Source organism: Corvus hawaiiensis, chromosome 11 (assembly GCF_020740725.1).
Source record: "Corvus hawaiiensis isolate bCorHaw1 chromosome 11, bCorHaw1.pri.cur, whole genome shotgun sequence".
In the NCBI taxonomy this organism is placed as follows: domain Eukaryota; kingdom Metazoa; phylum Chordata; class Aves; order Passeriformes; family Corvidae; genus Corvus; species Corvus hawaiiensis.
Genome location: NC_063223.1, coordinates 16,084,766 through 16,105,879, shown reverse-complemented (window position 1 = coordinate 16,105,879; position 21,114 = coordinate 16,084,766). Strand labels below are relative to the sequence as shown.

The following is a 21,114-nucleotide window of genomic DNA, read 5'->3' as shown; positions in this document are numbered from 1 at the left end:
TTTCTAATATCAGGAGGAGACGCCTAAGAATTAGATGTCTGATGCTGCATCAAAAGGCCACCGAAAATGCACAGCCCAGTGCCAGCAGGGCAGAATCTATTGACAACAGAATTACTTCTTGTTTTAAAAACAAACTCTAAGCAATGAAGTACTTATAGTGTCAGAAGTGGAAAAAAATTGGGGGAAGAAAAGAAGCAGAGAAAGTGTTACCGGTAGTTCCTAAAAACAGAAATGTTCCCCAGCCAAATGGACATACCACCACCAGATTGGGAAGACAGAAAAATAAGAGGTCTGTACCTTTGGGAAAACTTGGAGCCCAGATGACCAACTCTTGTTATTCCATAGGTTCCTAGGCAGAATATTCCAAGATATTTTCTGTTTTAAGATGTACAGATTAAGATTTCAGAGTTACAGTACACCTCAGGCTCCCATGAGCTTTCTGTAGTGTTTTCATTTTGGGGTGTCTTGGCTGTACAAGGACTAGGCAAATAAATGTAAAACACTTTCAGATTTCTTTCCTCCTTTCTGTCTCTGTTTCTCTGCAAATTTTTTTTTTCTAATACTGTAATATTTCCCTCATGCTCCTTTTTCATCCTAAGGAGCCACATCTACTGAAAAGCTTACCTGCTAATATTCTCTATCATTATTTTAAAAAAAAATCCTACAGAATTCAAAACAGTATTGTTCAGCTAGGTACTAATACATTTATTTATGCATTCCTTAATTCCTTTTGAGCAAAATCTGATTTGGCCCTACATCTTATGTTTCTTAAAGATAAACAGGGCATTATTAAAAAAAAGAAGTTCTTGTTTAGGCAGAAGCCAAATGCACCTTAGTGAATATGACAACAGTTCTTATTTATGCACAAGTAAATCCAGGCTGTATTTGCACTATGCAGTCTTAAGGGTTTTCTGACATTATGAGTTAAATTGATTCTGTTAATTGCTTAGGTAAGATGAGAAACATTCAGCTCCTTGATAATATTTTATGCTGAATGACATTAACTTACTGACTTTGATGGTTATACCTCTTGTTCAAGATAAATGTTTCTAAATATTTATAGTGAGAATGTGTTCTAAATAAACTTATCTAGCACTACATTTTATTCATCAACAAAAGTGCTAGTGATTAGAAGCTCATGATGTAGCCAATAGAACTGTTTGTCTGAAAATCTACACATCTTGAAGAGAGAAAGAATGAGGGCAGGATGGAACATTTTTTTGGTTATCTAGAACTGGATATATTTAAACCAAAGGGTTGTTTAATAGCTTCTCAGGCTTTGATTAATTTCATATTGAAAGGATTCTGTTCCACATCAAAGATGTCTGTTAGAAAAAAAAAAGATTATTTTCTTAAAAAAAATTCCCCCAACCTCTGGCTGAACATATAATTTTCAGTTTAGGAGCAGGTGACAGTAAGATATCTCCCAAGTGAGAGTATTTAGATTTTTACAGAACTAAACAACCCTGTTGTGATGAAAGCTGGACTTTCCTCAGTGCTGGGATCCAATGAAAACAATAGTGTTTCACTAAACTTTGAGGCTGACAGTGTAAGAGTTTTACAAGAACCATTTAACATTTATCATCACATCCTGCAAGTTACATTTAGACGAGGGAAATAGTTACATAAAGCAAACAATCTTGCATAGAGTAAAAAAAATGCAGAAACTTCTTAAAAATGGATGCATATTTAAGAATGATGCCTCTTTGCAATAACCTGTCAGCAATAATGGGTTCCCATAAACAGGAAATGGTATTTTAAAAATAGGAACAGATTATTATCATCTCTGATGACAGAAACTACATACTTTCTTTTTTCTGATTATGTTCAGTGCAAAGTCCATCAAGCTGAGCACTTGCACAGAGCAAATAACAGGAAATTGTAAGGTCAGAAGAGAACAGTGGAAATTTCTGTAACACAACTGTGGCAGAAGTTGTGGCCACTGGAAATCAGTAGGAAAAGGCTGAAGAGGCAGGAGAAATTATGTAACCTGGGAAAGTGAGGTTTTAAGTTTGGGAAAAGAGGGTTTGAAGAGCCTGCAGGTTACTAACGAGGGAAGAAGGGAAAAGAGGCTGGAGATGGGCTTGACAATAAATCAAATGAACCTGAAACCCCAGAAGGAATCTTGCAGGAGGAAAAGGCTGTAGAGGGAAAGGAGATAAGAGCATGAAGAGTCACTAGAGGCTCTAAGAAAGGAGACATTGAAATCCTGAATGCAAAATTTTAAAAGAACAAATCTGGGAAAATAAGGATAAGGTGCTTCCTTGAATTAGGAAGATAAAGTTGAATATGAGGCATATCCATGCAAGTGTTGAAATATTAGTAAATGGAATACTGAAACATTTTTCATTTAGAAAGTTTCTCTTAGTTACATAAGGCAGATTGTCTTTGACAGGAGTGGCTGACAGAAGAAAAGATCGCGGTACTCAAGAAGAAAACTGGAAGACAAATTTAGGGAGATAGCACAGTTCAGGATTTCTTGGATATCAAGTGTAGAAATTATGAAAAAGACAACAGAAGCTGATATTCTTATTTGTCCTATAAAGTCTAACACAGGAAGTTTCTATACTTTAGAACTATGTCTTACAAATCTTACAGGTACTAAATGACATGAAAATTAGTTAAAACAGATCAGTTTTAGGAATATATGCTACCTTTAAAATATGCCTTTAACTGCCTATACAAACCATTGCTATAAGAGAAATTGCCCTCATCTGTTTTGCAAAACACCATTTCCAGAAGCCTGGTCTCATTGAAACATAGATAAATATTTGTGCTCAGATGATGAATTCACTTGCTTGTTCTAAAGATTCATTATTTGATTAGGCATCTATAAGAAAAACAAATTTGCACAAAGTTTTATCACTACACTATTTCAATAGTGCACAGAAAACTGAAACTGTTGGAAATGCACAATGTGCTTTATGCAACAAAAGCCTATTTATAAATTATGACTCCATACACAATATGCCTTGGGGACTGTTCCTGTTCTAATCAAATAGTTCTGCAAATTTGTTGCCAAGAATTGAAAAAGTATTTACCTGTAATAGTTAGGTGAAAAAATGATACTATCAGGTCAAATATGTTTTCACATACACTGTGGATGTCTTATTCACTCACTAGCCAGCTTCTAAAGGTTCCACAAAAAATTAAATCACATAGCTTAAATATTTGTCTGCAAATAACACTGGTTAAATAACTCCGCAACATCTGGTTTCCTTTTCTGTTTGCTATTTGAGAGCTTTTTCTGTGTATAATTAATCCTTATAAAATGGGAATAAAGCAAGTTATTGTCTTTTGGAAACTGATGAAGTATATTACAAGTACAGAGAAAGGGACTGTACTTCATTCTGCACAGCAGAGTTAAGATGACCACAAAGAGAAAAAAAAAAGTTTATGTTCATGTGAAAATGGTACTTGGAGCTCAGAGGTCTAGATTCACTTAACAAATTCAGTAAAATGAAGTACTTAGAGTAACCACAAAGCTGAAGTGGAGAATTTCAGCAGAAGGACAGTTCGAAGAGGTGGAAAATAAAAGCACAGAGAGACATGACAGGACAGTTTCTGCCTGCTTGGATTTTCCAGGGCTCTGTGCCAACACAGACTGAATTTGTGGGCCATTACAGATAATCAAAGTGAGGGAAAAAACCCAACATGTGAATGGTGCTTCTATGGGAGCTGTGGTAACATACACAAGTATTTGCATGTTCATGACAGTATTGATCTAAGACCAAAGAAAAAGGTTTTGTCCTCCCTGTATCTGTCAGTCTGCACAGGAGAACAAAGCCACACGCCTAAGAAATCATCTTTGAACTGAGGATTCATTACTGTAATGCTTCAACCAGCAGACCTTGACAGGGCAGCTCCAAACCAAGCTGTGTAAAAAAAACTCTACATCAAAAAAAGTCTTTATTATGCTAATTACAGTAGGCAAAACTAATATATCCCAATCTTTCTTTTAGAAATCAATAAAACTTTTGCCTTTGTGTTCCATAAACATAGGTTTAACATATAAAGGTCAGCAAGAGGCACTGAATCTTGTCGAAAATATTCTTCTATTCCCTGTTTCTGTTCCACATGAAAAAAAAAAAAGAAAGAAAAATTAGAAGCAGTAGTAAAACAGTCCTTCCTGCTGGTCCAGTTCAGGTACTTGGTCCACACATAAAAATAAATTAAAATAAAGGGTGGATTTTTTTTCTTCCCTTTAAAACCAACTCTGTCACCTCATCAAAATCACCAAAGGAGATTCATGTTGATCAGCTAATTATGTATCTATAATGCATAATAAAACACTATATACTTTACATTTCTGTTTTGAGGCTTGATCTGATTTTGCCTTGTAAACACGAAGTCCTACCTTTGTAGCTTTCTTTGTCACCTTTTACAATCAAAGCTTACTTTACATTTCAACAAGATATTACCCACAAAAGGATTCAGACTTTATGGAAGAGGCTGGTCCAACCCCTTTGCCACCTACACAAGAAACAGCTTGAACCTCAGACTCCAAAACATAACAAAGAGCTTGACTATTTTCAAGAAAGCCTCAGCAGGAGTCAGGATGCAACCTTCAGTTATCCCTCAGCACTTCACACTGTACAATATATATGAAAGAAGAGTGGATAATGCACACAGGAGTCACACATCCATAACACTGTAAAGCACAAATATTCACTGTTCATTGTATTCAGTTTAATAAAACTAATTTTGCAACCCTCTTCATTGCATCTTAAGAATAGGATCAAAGCCTGCTGCATATCTAGATGTGTATTGGACTTTGCTTGCATGGATCAAATTAAAACCATGAATTGGCATTACCAGTTTGGCCAAAATTAATTAACTACTCTAGGTATGCCACATTACATTTACAAAAATCAGTTTGCTAAAGGATGTCTTCCCAGTGAAAATATTTTTTTTTTCCAATATGCTTCAAATTTCTGCACTTTACTGCATCAACTTGTTATGGAACTATCTTTCATATTATCCCTGCTTTTATTTTGTTTGGTGTTTATTTTTAAGTAGAGTCCTAAATGTATTTCCATTTCATGCTATTCCCAGTTAGAATAGAATGACGGTACTTCCAAGAAAGAAAATCACCCGGGAATCTGTTCTGCATTTGTAGACAGGAGAGAGGCACTTTGAATGGAGAAGAAGAATTAAATTAGCCCCAGATATAGGGGCTGAATACTAGCCATGTGTTTTTGAAGTGAGAATCTGCAAACCCTTTCCTATAGATTCTTTATAGTCTGAACTTTATAACAATAAAGGTATAATCTGGTAAAAAGTTTGCTGCCCTACAGCAAGCACAAAACACTTTTTTTTTCTTCATCCAAAGGGACCACTGATCTTTGAATAAAATATTTTTACCTTCCCCCACAGCCACCAGTTTAGAATGAAAGCATATTCCATGTTTAAGATTCTATATTTACTCAGTTTAAATATTTATGGGTGAGATGTATATACAGTATTGAATAAAACAGAAACCAGATTCATTCCTTAATGAGTGAGAAAGAATAAACTTCATATGGGGCAAAAAGGAGTGCTAGAAATTGTCACTGCTTTCAAGTCAGCAGCCACAAGAAATGTTGTCTTCTCAACTACTGTACAAAATAACAAAACCAAAAGCAAGTGTTATTATTTTTTCTTCTATATTATCAGATTTTTATGACAAAGGTTAGAATGTTCAAAAATGTGTTTAAATTTATTCAGCTGTTCTCATAGTTTCATGTTTCACTGGGCTGCTACACTGCATTATGTTCCCATATGACTGGATTAAAGCTATCTAACAGGCTGGTGAAGTTATTAGTCCAGCATCTGAATACTTGTTCACAACCTTCTTCAGCAAGTATTAACAAGCTGAAAAAGTCATATTGATTTGTTTTGGGGTTTTTTTTAACAGGACATCCATGGTATTTGCCAGATAAGCACTCCTAAAGACTACTCGTCCTCCAAAGCCACTGATAAACTAAAAGTGGTGTTAAACTCAGTTGTAGGGAGAATGGACAGCCCAAGGGAGAGGTAATGGGATACAGAGACTTTAACCTTTAGGTCATCAATTTAAATTCAGCTCAAGTTGATCATGACCAACGTTCCCACATGATGAATGTTTGTTAGCCTGTGTAAAGAAATAGACACAATAAATATTGGTGGACACATTACCGAGGTAACTGATCCCTTTTGGTAATCTCAAAAGAATACCTGCACTCTGACAGGCCACCAAACAATCCCAATTCCTCTAATTTCATTGAATCCATCATGACTGCATACTCCAAAACAATATCCTAACCCCCATCAAATTACTTTCAACATATTTTGGAATTTTTTTGTTCATTAAGTGGGTATTTCAACCAGCAGCAACTTCAACAGTGATCAGAGAGTTCAGTTTATCATAATAAAGTAGAGTGTGCAAAGAATACAGAAGACTATATTGAAAAGTGGCATTAAATTCATTGTTATAACCCAAGTACTACTTTTAGGCAGATTTGGTTGAACTGTTAAAAGAATGGATATAAGAAAAACAGAAAAACCTGAGACAGCTGACAGGAATAACCAGAGGCATGGAAAGACAGTTCTATATGGAGTCTGAGATTGAGATTTAGTTTGGAGTCCAGATTAACAAATGTTGCCTGGTATGAACATAAAAAATAATGATTATTACAGGCATTTCTTCAGAGCCTGGGGGTCATGAATAAAGCTAAGCACAAAGGTTTCTTTCCCAGCGTATAAGAATTCTGAAGATTTCAGAAAGGTCTTGTTAGTATTAGGACAAATCCTTTCACAATTTTCACAAAAGCAGAGATACCCAACCTATTACAGACAATAGTCCAGTGGTAAAGACAGTTGCCTTGGATGCATTAGATATTCAGCTGGATTTAAGTCTCTATTCAGCTGGATTCAGAAAAGGAAATTGAACCAAAGTCGCATGTCTTAAAGGATAATGCCCTAACTATTAGGCTCTGGGTATTGTAATGCAGATTTCTCTCAAGGTTTCTTTTTGAGCAGTTCCATTTCCAATAAATTATTTATTTGCTATTTAAAATTAAAGCTTTCTAAAGGAAATTTCCTTAAGCTACCCTTGACATGAGAGAGGTTTCAGGTTTGATAAAGCAACAATTTCTATCAAAAACTCTGTTAACTTGGAAAAATCCATATTAGCTTTAGTATTTCCAAGAGCAGATGCAAAACAATTTCAAACATTTGTAAACAATAATTTTCCTTTGTGGCAACACTAAAATGAGGAGAGCAAGACCATGCCATGCTATCTTTTCCTGCTGAAGATATCAAGTGATGTGAGGCTGAAGAAACATTGCTACTAATCATACATCAATCAAGCTCTCCTATAAAATAAAAATAACAAAATATGTAGTAAAATTAAAAAGGTTTTTTTGTAAAATTGAGCAAGAGAAAACACAACAGCATTCACACTACTTATTTTTTCCCTAACTGACAACGGAGTTGACTATTTTTAGAGCTGGGAGGATAAGGTCTTTAATGTGAACTTTCACTAACATATGAGTCATATTTACAGTGATTTACTTTTACCCTTCCAATCTATAATCTTGGAAGTATGCTGTTCCCAAATGAAATAGCAATTTTCATGTGATTTGAACTACAAGTCTGTTTTTCTTAGCTTGTTCTTCTATAGCTGATCTTACATTTGACTACTGCCTCCATCAAGATGCTTATTGATCACAACTTTGAGTTGTTGTAACTGCCTTATGCAGGGCTTCCCAAATTACACTGACTGAAATCAAGTGAAGTCATGTAATATAGTTTATCCATAGGTTTACAAAATTTATTCACTTTTTAAGCCCTCTACTCACCTCCCAAGCTTACCACTCCATCAACTCATACCTTTCTGTAGCAATGCTTTTTCCTCCCCCCTCCCACTCAATTTTCCCATTCTGGCTTTCATTCAGACCTCTCTACCTTTCTCTATCATTATGTGGGTTACTATAGTGGGGGTTTTAGCTATTTATGCCAAATTCATAACACTGGTATCTAAAGACCCCCTTTAACACACCAACACACACCCACTTTAAAGCAATTAAGCCAACATCGTGCTAAGCAGTTCCCTACAGCAGTGCACACAGAATCATTAATATGATTACAATCTTTATCAGTTTAACTTCTGTTCACTGGGAAAGGAGAGATATTAACGTTACACAGAGCAAATGGCAGCCCTGCTAAAGCCAGATTATGGCACAGTGAAAGTCCTGTGTCTGGAACCATCAGTGCTGCCAAAGGAACTGCAGCTAAACCACGAGCAACTGGGTACAGACTGCATCCTTCCTACTTCAGAGTCCTCTCCTACTACATAAAAGTTTCCCTTGCAATGAAAATAGACATCAGCAAGGCAGAAAAGGTCTTGTCTTTAAAACCAACCATGTGTTATGAATATAAGTTTCTATTCCCATCTCCACCACCCCCAATTTAACATATTACAAAAGCAGCAATAGTTCACATTTGGATACCAAACTAGGTGATACATCTACTGCCAGAAAAGTAATGTGTAATGAATCACATTATTCCTCCAGTGTTTTAAACAGGTAGAAATAATCATAGAAAAACTGCCAAGGAAATCTACCATTCCAATTTTACACTGTCTGTAGCCCTTCAGACTAAAAATAATGCACAGATGTCATTTTCAAAATTAGCATTTCTATTAAAAAGAAAACCAGACTCATCCTAGTTGATCTTAGACATTGACATATTCACCAGAATAATTCCACTGAGGCAAATAAATGCATTTGCATGAATAAGGGCCTGCACTGCAGGACTTCATAAAAACATACATATGGGGGAAAAAAGAGAGCCTAGGAATGATGTCAGCAATTTTGACAAACTTTTGTTTTATAACTGTGATGCAATCAATTTAGCTGGATATTCCTGAGTTCAGATCTAATACACACTGCTCTACAGAAGTGCCTGAACAGCACTAACATGTTTAAAGTAATTTCACTTTTTAAGCTTCAAAACACACTATGTTTACCTCTGGTTCATAATTGGTGATGCACTTTTGAACCACAAATTCTTCCTGTCATCTTGCTTAATTATAACACATTCTCTAAAACTTAACTTTTGTTTGAAAAACAGGTTCATAAAATCTCTCAGTTCTACATTCAAACTGTTAAATTAAACTATTAAAAGCCTAAAAAAGTGGGAATTCAAAACAGGTTGTGAGGGGAATTTCCACATGTGTAGCCAAAATGGTGATCCTGAAGGCCCCTACCCCACCCTGGAGATGTTTCTGATGGCAATAAAGGTTCTGATGGCAACACAGGCCAGACCCAGAAGCTGCATCTCCGTGCATGGCCAGAGTTTACCTGCTCATGCAGGGTGCTTCATCTGATGGCTCAGTTTATGCCCAATCCTGTGGGGAGCTGCACAGCTGACCTGAGGAGTTTGACCCACCAGGTGCTCTCAAAGCCAGCCTAATAAACACCAACCAGGAAGGTTTCCAACAAAATTCTTCAAGTTCTATTTCCTTCTCAAATGGCACATGAACAACAGTCATTCCCAGCCTGGCACTGCTCATCCCAAATCCCCTGGTCCCATTCCTTCTTCACCCTAGGACCCAGCAAGGCCTTTTAGCAGAACGTTCCAATCAGTCGGCCACAGGCTGCAATAATTGCTGGGGCAAGGAGAGGGAGATATCAAAGTTCTACCACTGAAGCTCTTTCATTGTACAGAAAATAATTCAAGATTCTTTGGGCCAGAGAAAGAACACAAGAGGGAGCAAGAGTCTGTAGCCTAGTGATTTGGGCACTCAGCTGGGAAAGGGAGTCCTGGGCTCCTGGCCTGTGCTCCATAGAAGGTTCATGCAATTTATCTAACAGCCTTTCAACAATCTAAGTCTTAGCTTGAATCTGGCAATGTTTTCCTTCCTGATCCAAGTCTATAAATAACACTTTGTTTGCAAACATCAACATATCTCTTGTATGCTGTTAATGCTAAACTTTAAATAGAAAACATCAATAAAACTGAAACGTGCCAAAACCTGAAAGCTTATTTCATACTCATTTTCCTTTATAAGTACTTAAAATACAAGAACTTACTTGTGATCAGGTTAAAAATACTATTAAAATGCAAAGACATGGTTTTACCTGTGTCAATAATGCTGCTTTGAATCACTAAATTGGAATTTATTTTTTCATCTCATCTTTATCAGGATGAGGTAAGATTTTTAAGAAGTTATAACAATAGTAATAGCCTTCTAACATCTTTATTCTGCTCAGTTTCTGATTCTCACTTAACAGTATTTTCATTTGCTGGTTCTCATTCACTAGCACAATAGTGCAATGTCATGCAGGCGACTTTAAATCCAAGCAACGTTACCCTGAAATTCCCACTCCAACAATTTCATGGACATATTTCTGGTTTTGCTAAACATTCTTTTCATAATAGCTTCATTTTGGGCCTAAGCCTACATAACAGGGTCCCTTTAAATAATATTCCATGCCTTGAAACATATTACAAAAACTGTTATATCAAGGCGAGTTATGCAACGGCTCTCTATGGTTTTAGCATATTTACTCTGTCACGCCATGTGTGAGACTGCAGCCTCCACAACAAAACCTTTACACACTGAAGTCATTATCTCTGTGAAGTCTGCAACTGGCATTTAAAACTTATTGATGGCCTGGGTATTGGTGGCTCAGTAGGCAGCACTCTTGCCGGAGGCCCAGGAGGTCAGGGGTTCACATTCTGCTCAAAGAACAAGTTGGACATATTCCAGGTTTGTGTGTGGGCTGTGCTACACTCCTAAAGGGGCAGTCCTTAGGACAGTGCACGAAACCTTGGCTTTTTGGGGATATCAAAGTCCTCTTGGAAAGGGAAACGGAAGAGTAAGAAGAAAGTTTAACAAGTGAATGAAAACGATCGCACTGGCTGGGGACCTGGATTTGGTTGTGTGCTAGATACAGAAGGGTCCAGCTACAGCACATTGAACAGTTTTAAACAAGCTGCCACATTTAGTTGCTGTGGTCAGCACATGTTCAAGGGAGAGGTACAGACTCCAGGCATGCTTAGTATTAGCCAACTTCCTCAATCGCAGAGTGACTTTGGGTTCGATTTCACACCACATGAAAAATGCATGTGCAGTTTCAGCAAGTGAGCAGTCTACAAAAAATGCTTTAACACTGGAACAACTTCCACCCATACTATACAATCAATGAAAAAATCTCCAGCCAAATATCCAAGTCAAAACTAGCAACACATATAGAAAATAATAGAAATCAAGATTCGACCTGCTCTGGTGTTAAACTTTGATACTTGAATATCCCAGGTGTCTCCCTCCTCCTCTTCTTCTTTATAGACAGGTAAAGATGGATCTCTTGAAGGAACTGGGGATCACACTCTAGGCAAAGGTTGGACAGGTGATCAATGTACAGCATGAGATTTTGCCGTGGCTATGTGCCTCCAACAGTGACTGGATCATCTGGTTTAGAAAAACAATTCAAAATTGTAATATTTTCTAAAGCACTTGTAAGGGAAAAATTAGCAAAAGGGAGAACATATAATTTTTGTAACATGGAATATATCACAGAAATTCTTTCCATAATTATATATTTAATTTCAAAAATTCATTTATTTCTTATTTAATGTTTAGTTCATTAACTTCTCAATTCCTTGAGAGGATTGCATCCCATTTCCACCAGCAGAATGTGTTCAAAAGTTACTGGTGTGATATAAAATTATTCTTGTAAGTGTCAATATATTTTTTTGGCATCTAGATTTAGACACAACCCTAAAAAGTGCCAGGGCCAGGCCTGGCCCATTCCTTAATCAGGTTTTGGAGCAAGCCAGTATTTATCAGCCAAATGGGATTCCACTCTGTAGAGCTCTTCAGGAGGTAAGCACAGAGGTTAATGTTTGTTAATGAAGATACATCTCCCAACACTCCCTTCTATGTCAATAGAATGAAAGAGCATTTTCTAAAGGACCATTCAGAGAACCTAAATGATACCTTTTCTTCCAGCATTTAGGAACACCATCTTTTATCCACCTTTTACATAGTCCCCTTTTTTTTTTACCATCATGGAAAAACAAATACTGCCCTCCTTCCCAGAAATATCCATTAGTATAATGAACCTTTGGGTTTAAGTTTGGTGAAATCAAGCTGTATTTAAGCAACAGTGTTTACACACAGTAAAAGAGATAATTAATTACAAGAATCATGACATCTTTAGGCTGTCACACAATTGATGTATAAGCAATGAGCTGCTTAAATGAAACAAGATATTGATGGCATTATTTCAAGTTCAGAAACAGAGGAACTCCTAACATAATCCCAGAGCAAATTTGCAAAGAATTATGAGTTCATTTTGTCACTAAAATATGAAAAGAAGCTATTTCAAGGAACGAAGGATGTCCTCTTAACCTGCAACAACAAATTTGTTTGTTTTTTTCTCTTCTCAGTAAGAAAGCAATTAGGATTTTTTCCAATAAAAATATCCTTGTCCATATATAAACACTCCTGGTAATCATGTAATTACCTTACCCAATCAGATTAAATTGCTGTCAGTTGAGTTCCCACTGTTGATTAACTTTTGTGTACTCTAAACCTAAATGAAGTCTTTGGTAAAGTCACTTAGTCATTTACAAAGGTGTCTCTATGATTCCAAAAAGGGTAACAGCAATATATTCTTTGCTATAATCATCAAATATCCAAGGTCAAGGATAGATCACAGTGGACCCCTTTTTTAAAACCCAAAGAAACACAGAATTAAACTATGTTGCTTATTTTGGTGTTTCTTGCCATGACTTCTAAATGTAATAGTAACCTTTGACCCTCCCACATTAAACACCATAATTATGTAATTAAAACTAATTATGCAATTTAACATACATATTTTTGTCCTACAACAGGCAGGTCAATTACCTCACTCATTGACCTTGGAAGCTTTCACAGTTTAAACAAAACAATGAGGCTTTCAATTAATTTTAAAGTACAAACAGAGAAGGAGCACCAGAACCGCAAGTCTTCGCACTGATACTGCATAGAGGGATCACTTACAAACCTCTTCATTTTGGATTCCATAGATTAAATCCCTTGATAAAAGCTGTTAAATATCCTTCTTCTATGTTGCTATCATTAGGAATGTTAACATATTTGTGAACAAATCATATATACACATTACTTGTTAAATGCAAGGAAGGAGGCCAAATAATACATTTTCTTTGCCCCACTTCTTTTCTTCAGGATTGTTTCCTCTGCTTCCTCCCATACTTCACTGGCTCTATCCCTGTTTCACCTCCTCTTTCTGAAGTCTTTTTCTTTCCCCTGTTTTCTCCATTATCTCCTCCATTCCATTTCTAGCTGTAAAATTTATCATTATATCAAACTGCTGTAGCTGTTGTCTTTTCCAGTTTCCAGCTGCATCCCTAACCCCATTCACGGAGTTTCTCAGCAGATCTTGGCACCGGGTGGCTCCTGATGATGATGATCCAGCAAGACTGAGGGAACTTGGGACTGCAGAAAGCTACAGCTGAAGCAAACATGGTACATGTTCTAAAATGAATTTTCCAGCGAGAGAAGTTTGGTACAAGTGAGAGACACTTTATGAAATTGTTGAAATATGTTTCACCTCAATAGTATCTTTTTTTTCTTTAAACACTTAGGTAAGCTCTATAGACTGCACTGAAGGTTTTCTAAATTGTACAAGAGAGACTCATGCAATATTGCATTGTGTCCAAACAACTTCTTCTTCAAAGAATAAAATTAGCATCATAATTCAACCCCATTTTTATTTTTCAGTAAACTAAATCCCATTCTCTAAAGAACAATTCTTAACACAGTATAAGCCCAGGAGCTCTGCATTAAAAAGGATCATGTTCTGCTATCCTGTTTTTTTCAATTGCTGTATTGACCACAAATAGATCCAGCAAAGTTAATAGGCTTAGGTGTGAAGTAAAGGGACAGACCACATATATATACAAATACTACATATATATATATATATATATATATATATATATATATATATACACACACATGCCATATATGTTTATATGAATACATACATACATATACACTAATCAAGCTTTAAGTTGTTTTCTCTAAACCTCGTTTCATGTGGGGATCAGAAAATAGCTACTGGAAAAACATATACAAAAATCTTTCCTGACTTCTTAAAAGTATAGCAAAAATATCTACAGTGCATTTTGTGCTTTGGTGCTGTTTCTAACACCATTTTTGGAGTCCTTTCAGTTTTCTGCTTTAATTAGGCCTGACTTGCACAAGGAGCATGAAAAGATTTCAGTAAACCCTTGACATAATGGAAACAAGGAGCACTGAACTCTGAATGAGGAGTTACAACAGGAAAGAAACAATTTAAGATGGTAGCAGGCCTTATTGCAACATTAAACCTCAAATTGGATCTGATTTACACAAAGTAAACCAATATATTGAAATAGTGCCCCAAACTTCTGGACAAAAGTTTGAAGGAAAATAATACAGTGCATGTGTAGAAATTCTGTCCAAGGAGGGGAGGAGATTATTCCTTATATTCTCATTTAACAAAAAGGTTCCTTCTGTTTTGAACGGAACATTAAAATTCTAATTCAGCTCATAGAGCATCCCAAACAGGGCAGCAAAAGAATCTGTGAAGGAGCCCAAATATGGTGCTATTGAAACAGAGTGGATTAGAGGAATTGGGATAGAATCCTACAAGTGGCTAAGTAGCAGCAGGAGGTCAGCTTCACAAACAGCAGGATGCTGTTCTTGCCAGACGTGAGTGACATAATACAGGCAAAACAATCAAGATTTTAGCTGATAAATGTATGCCTTAGGAAAAGGCCTTGCTGTAGAACTTTCATAAGCAACAAATATTTAAGCAAATTCTGTAGACCTCATTTACACAGGAGAGCATTTTTTTCTTATACAAACATGACACGTTAACCATGTAGAACAGAATTCTTTGTAACATAAAGACAATAATTTTAAGAGCCTAAGTGTAGAAAACACAGGAGTCTTTACTGAATTATTCAGTAAATGGATTAAACAAAAAGCTTTCATAGTTTGATGCAGCTTTAATTCTGTCCCAAGCAATTCTATGTACATTAGAACAATACACGTGAAAATAGCTCCAAATACTAGGATATCCAGAATGAATATCAGAACCCATGCAGCCCCACTGGTTATTCATAAATTGCATACATCAGTAGTATTAGACAAGTTTCAAGGCTCTGAAGAGGACAGTTGCATTTTTAAGGAGACACTGAGATATTAAAGTAAGATGATCAACAAATCATTTTGGTTTCTAAATTTTATGGTGTTATAGTAAATCAGACTTTAATGCTAAACATCTATTTTTCACTTATACTACTTTAAAAATATCTTATAAAAGGCTGAGATTCCCCTTATTTTCCATTTTATGCTATGAGCAATTAAAAGAAACTTTATTCAATTGCTTTTTAGCTAGGGAATTGCCAAACATCATGTGTAAAACATTTGTCTGTCTACACCAAATTCTTCCCTGTCCTGCACAAAACATCCTTTTGGGCTAAATACTTTAGCAAGTCTGAAATAAATTGTAATTATGAGGTCAGATTCCAGCCTGGAGTAGAGACCACAGTTCACCATGACTCTCAGAACATTGTGAAATAAGAACTTCTACATGGTGCAGTTGACTGTTTTCATTCAGAAATCAGATTAAGAGGCAGTTGGGCCTTTGAGAACATGAGCTACAGTGATTAAGGAAGCAGGACAGAGAGAAGGCCAACCAGAAGCACAAGGGCACAGAATTCCCCCGCCATGGCTTGGGCAATCGCATACGGACACCACGGCATTGACAGAAGACACCTGAGGGCACTGTACTCCTGACCTTTCTCCACCATGGCCAGGAGCTCTCCCATGATCTGATCACAAAGGGGGCATTTCACATCATGGCACCATGAGAGAGGATGTCTGCACTTTGATAAGTTGATGGACGTGGGTAATCTACGGTCACTCCTGCTGGAGAAAAACCAGATTACAGAGCAGACCAAGCTTTTGCTATCTGGCTCCAGTCTATGGATCTTGTAACAAGCTGGCCATCTGTGATCTTAATGTGTATGATTTCTGGGGAACTTTCATAAAACCATGTGATCAGGAATTTGAAATGATGTAGAGACAGCCATGGCACTCAGCAGCTCCTGCTCTGGGCCCCTGCTCCTCCCTGCTGCTTCTCCCTTACCTGCAGTGTTGTGCTGTTACCAAAACCCAGAGTCATCTTGCTCTCATCACTACAGGCAGTGGGACTTATTTACATGCACGGATGTGCTGCATATTTATAGCTTGTTTGGTACAGAGCAGAGCAGCTCAGTAAGAGCTGATTAAGACATTGTGCTGAGCGAAAAACTGGATGCCTTGTGAGTATCTGTGTTTTGGCCTTTCCCCAAATGTCTTCCCTCAACAAGTGAGAGAGGACAGCTGGAGCAGATGAACTTTCTGTACCCAAGAGACTGTTTTTCTTTCCTTTGAAGGTATTACTTGCCTGTTATTACATTTACATAAAGGATCTTTGTTCTTTCCCATATATAGTAAATTGCACTCCCGTATGTGAACATTGTGTAGCCGTTTCCCCCCAAATACAAAACAGAATTATCTTCAGTGTCATTCAAGCCTGTCTCTTACCCCCATTACAAAGAATTGATGCAAATCTATTTTTGTTTGGTCTGGTTTATGCTGACAGCAATTAATTCTAAAGCCTCAGCATAAAGACATACAAGAAACACATATGTTTTTAATCTACAAGCAAGTTATCCAATTATTTTAGGTAAACTTTATGATCACAACCATCCTTACCAACTCTGATATGACAGGCTATTTTCTTCTTAATGGCTTAAGACTAATATACACTGCTACAGGGAGTATACTCTTCAACATTCCTCATGTTTTACCTCCTGATCTTGAAATAATAATATAGTCAATGAGCACATTTTGTTCATACTTGTTAGCAAAAAGCCACCAAAAGCATGCTGGGAAATAATATTCCATGCCTTAGGACTCAAACAAGTTCTCTTTATAAATAGAGCTTGTGTAAATCACAGACAAAGTTGACAAATTTCATGGATTAGTCATGGTGAAAATATCAGATTTCATGGTATAAAACAGATTAATAGGAAAATCATATTACAATTCTGATTACCCAAATTCTGCATCTTGTTTAAGAATGAAACGAAAACAGTGATAATTCTGGAGTCTGTTCACTTAATTACACTTGCACTGATTTGCGTACAGAGGGTAAAGGTTCCTCATTAACCTTGTAAAAACTCTGAAATCTATATTTAGCTCCACTGGAATAAGAACATCACAAGTTATAGAGATTATACACTGAACTATTTCTAGAGATTGTACACTGAAGCTATTTCAGTGAATTTTTCCATCAAATTACGCTAGTATGAAATTATTTTGTCACCTTGTAGAAAAAAAATTAAGGAAGAAACAGATTTGAAATTAAGGTTGTTATTTTCACAATTATTTGTATTTGGAGCACCTACTTAAAAATTAGGGAAATAATACCCAAAAGAAGTTCCACTTTAACAGAATACCTCATTATTCCTGTAAAAATATAAAATTCATAACTGTGAAGAACAACATTTGGAGTCAAGCTAAACTATCAGTTTTCACATAAAACTTCATGGCTTTTAAGTCTTTCGTGATGATGTAATTTAAAGTGAGGCCTTATTTAAAAGAGAGGTTACACATAACCATGTGATTCAAAGAGACTTGTTGACTACATAACGATTTGGCTTGATGCCTCCGTGTCCTCTACTGAGCTGCACAGACCACTTGTCATCCTTGCATCTGAAGACAGCCAATTTGTCAGACATTTGCTTTAATTCTTTTTCTTTGTCTTCTTTACAATATCCTTCATATGCATCCTGGTCATCAATATCATATATCTGACTGGAGGATGGAAATTCATTTGTGTTTCCGTCTTATTTTCTTTGCATGCAATCCTCCTGGGTCTTATAGGATGTGCTTAATAAGAACCACATTATTCTGCTAAAGGAAGTCCTTGAGCAGACTTTGAGAAGCAGTATGGCAAATTAGTTTCAGAACGTGGAAGGTCACGTTGGAAATAAAAAGCTGCAGTTATCCACAGCGTTTTCTGCAGTTCAGAAAGTAAGAAAAAGAGGTCTAACCTTCAAGAAAGGATTTGTTTGATGTTTTTCCTTTAGCAAGCTGCACTAATTTATGCACAAACAGTAAAGTGTTGGACATAAGCTGAAACTAAGAAAAATTAGCTTTTAGTTAAATTCACGTTTGTAACAAATGAACAATCACACTTCTCTTCCAACTGCATTTAAACCTTTTTGTTTCCATAAACAGGATGTTATTTGCAACAAATTCTATACCATTCAAATATTTAAATTTAAAAGTGTGCTTGAGTTTGAACATAAATAGCCCTCTGCTTGGGAATGCCAGGTTTATAGGTGTCCTTGCAACCTTAATTCTGCCCCCTGGTGTCTATAAATTATGGCTATTTCTAACTAATGATCACACGTTATTTTTCACTCCAGGGTCTGTGTCACTCTGCTCACAGCACAAATGTTCCTTACAGAGTGCAGTTGCTCCCAGCACTACCAAAGTTTTAAAAATGCTGCTATTGCTAAGCATCTCCCTGAAACTATAGTGCTGTTTGCTTCCTGGGCTTCCTGTGCTGCTCACCACTATATCTGGATCTCTCTAGAGCACTAACAATCCACTTTCTTCTTTGTGATAGGAGAAGAGCATTATTATCTGTGTGGGAAAAGATGGTGCACAGACACTGGGCACAGTTTCAAAAGTATTTGTTGCAGATGTCTCGGTCATTTGCTCTGATGTATTAGGCTTACTTGTGTAAAGTTCTTCAGATTTTATAGTCCTTTTCATTTTTAAAACAGTTGCATAGACTTCAAGTTGTTATATTTGACACGTCTCTATAAAACAAAATTTTATTTTTCATTTTCCTCACTTTTTAGATGTGAAAAATTACTGTTTTCTGGAAGCCCAGAAAACTGCCAGAGATGGCCTAAAGCTCAGAACCACTCCTGGTGCTTCAGCACTGGTTTTGCTCCTGATGACCAGACACTCTTCCTGTCGTCATGGCAGAGTTTTTATCTCTCTTAAGTTGCTGAGGGTGCTCTCTGCATCTCAGACAGGCCCTGGCTGAATTAAGTAGAAGTTCATGCAATACCGGTATTTGCACAATTTTTTAGCACATAATAAATCTGAAGCAAGAGATGGGGCTAAGTTGCCCAATAACATAATTGCTTGTCTCTCCCACAGTTACTGTCCCATTTAAAATGCAGCTCAAGAACGGAGTCAGTACAACAGGGAGCAAGCATGGAACAGCAGCAAGGTGCTACAGAAAAGGCAGTAAATGGGTGTGTAACTGAAAAGCCCTGTAACATGTACCCAAAAGGACACCTTAAAAAAAAAAATTCTATGAGCTACTTGAAATCTGGCACTTTCCAACTTCCAGACTTTCTATTTACATGTCAATACCCATTTAAGGAAACCATTGTGTTGTCTTGCAATATGTATTTGCTGTATTAAAAGACAAAAGTTACAGATGACTTTAATGATTGCTTGTGAGTATCAGAAGCAAAGTCTGAGTTTTTAACACAGACAGTTCAAATACACACCATTTAAAATAAACCTGCTATTAGGGATCACTTCAAATCAGTGTTTTGAAATTCTGTTAACTTACATACCTGAGCAAATGAAGGCATTTTGATTTGCTTTGTTTATTGTTAATGCACACTGGAGCATAAATCCATCACTTGCTCTCTGAATAAAATCTGGGTGCCCTCTGGAGTTGTCATGCAAACTGAAACATAGTGAAAATAGGGCTTCTGACCCTTTAAACCTACCAGCTTTTCTTCCCTACTGAAAGAGATCTGATCCAAAAATCAGCTGGACTTCTAAGGAGCCTTTTTGCTGATTTCCCAATGCAGCTTGGAACAGTGTAAGCAATGCATATGGTCAGCTTAAAAATATCAGATCTGCTCTTTGTTTTTACCCTCTGGCTCTCAATCACACTCACAGACCTCAATGAATTTCTTGAGATCTAACATCAGTAAATTAAAATCAGCTACAAAATTTAATTAAATAAATTTATTCACAGAAGCAATGAATGCATCATTAAGACACAATAATAGTCTCAGTCAAGCCTATCAAAAACTTTTTATTTTCTTTGGCAAGACCAGATTAAAACTGAAATACTATGAAAAATCCAATTTACTCTCCAGTAGTGATCTTATATGTCTTGTGTTGTACTTCATTCTCCTCAGTCATGAAAAATATTACAGCCAGGTTTTGGTTGTTAGTACTTTGGGGTGCAAGAATTGCAAAAGACATGTTTGATTTTCTATTGACCCTGAAATGAGAAAAAAAACCCACAAGGTTTCCTAACAATTCTAAACTCGCCCCCCCCCAAAATAACAACAAAAATCCCAAACAGAAAAAAACCCAACCAAACCAAACCAAACCAAACCAAATTTGGTCTACATTTGGTCAAAACTTTGACATAATAATCTGTTCCCCATCTTCTCATGTACTGAAAGAAATAAGTAATCCATATTTGTAAAGTGTTTTAATGACCTTGGACGAAAATTACAGAAATGCAAAGCAAGTATGATTGTTGTTCTGATGACGAAAATGCCTTGTTCCACTCACCATGTTCACTGCCTAAAGTCACACAGTGGGTAGCCTGTTATTACTAAAGGAATAAACTTTTTCATCAAACACTCTTTATAAAAATATTTCCCTGGAAATGTAACACAGCATGCAGCAAGACTACTACAATTTTCCATCAACTATGAGTACATGCAGCATAGGTACTGTTCTGAGATAATTTCACTCGAGCTTTTTGGCAATAGTTCCTCTCAAGGAAACCTACATTAACCAGAAATTTAGAGTCTGTTATCCCCAGGCCAGCTTCATTGGAATTTTTAATATGGCACTGTCTATTCAACAGTTGTGTGTAAAATGCCAATAAACTGGCCAGAAAAGAGCTGAAGGGCTAATTGCCTTTTAACTCCACTGTGATGATAAAGTCACGTAGAAAGAAAGGAAAAACTCCCACTGCTTTAACAAGTTTATCTGACTGCCACTTTAACATTCTCTGTCTGCATGCACTTTAG

At 36.6% G+C, this 21,114-nt stretch overlaps 1 protein-coding gene across 17 annotated transcripts in view; it reads right to left on the bottom strand.

Moving 5' to 3' along the window:
* ERC2 (ELKS/RAB6-interacting/CAST family member 2) overlaps nucleotides 1-21,114 on the bottom strand; it is a 431,283-nt gene that overhangs the window by 48,207 nt on the left and 361,962 nt on the right. For 16 of the 17 annotated variants that reach the window (XR_007206019.1, XR_007206020.1, XR_007206031.1 and 13 more), the window contains one exon: nucleotides 11,247-11,437. The exons of the other annotated variant lie outside the window; for it this stretch is intronic. The gene's annotated coding sequence lies outside the window, so the exon portion shown is untranslated. The remainder of the gene's footprint in view (nucleotides 1-11,246; nucleotides 11,438-21,114) is intronic. 17 annotated transcript variants of the gene reach the window in all.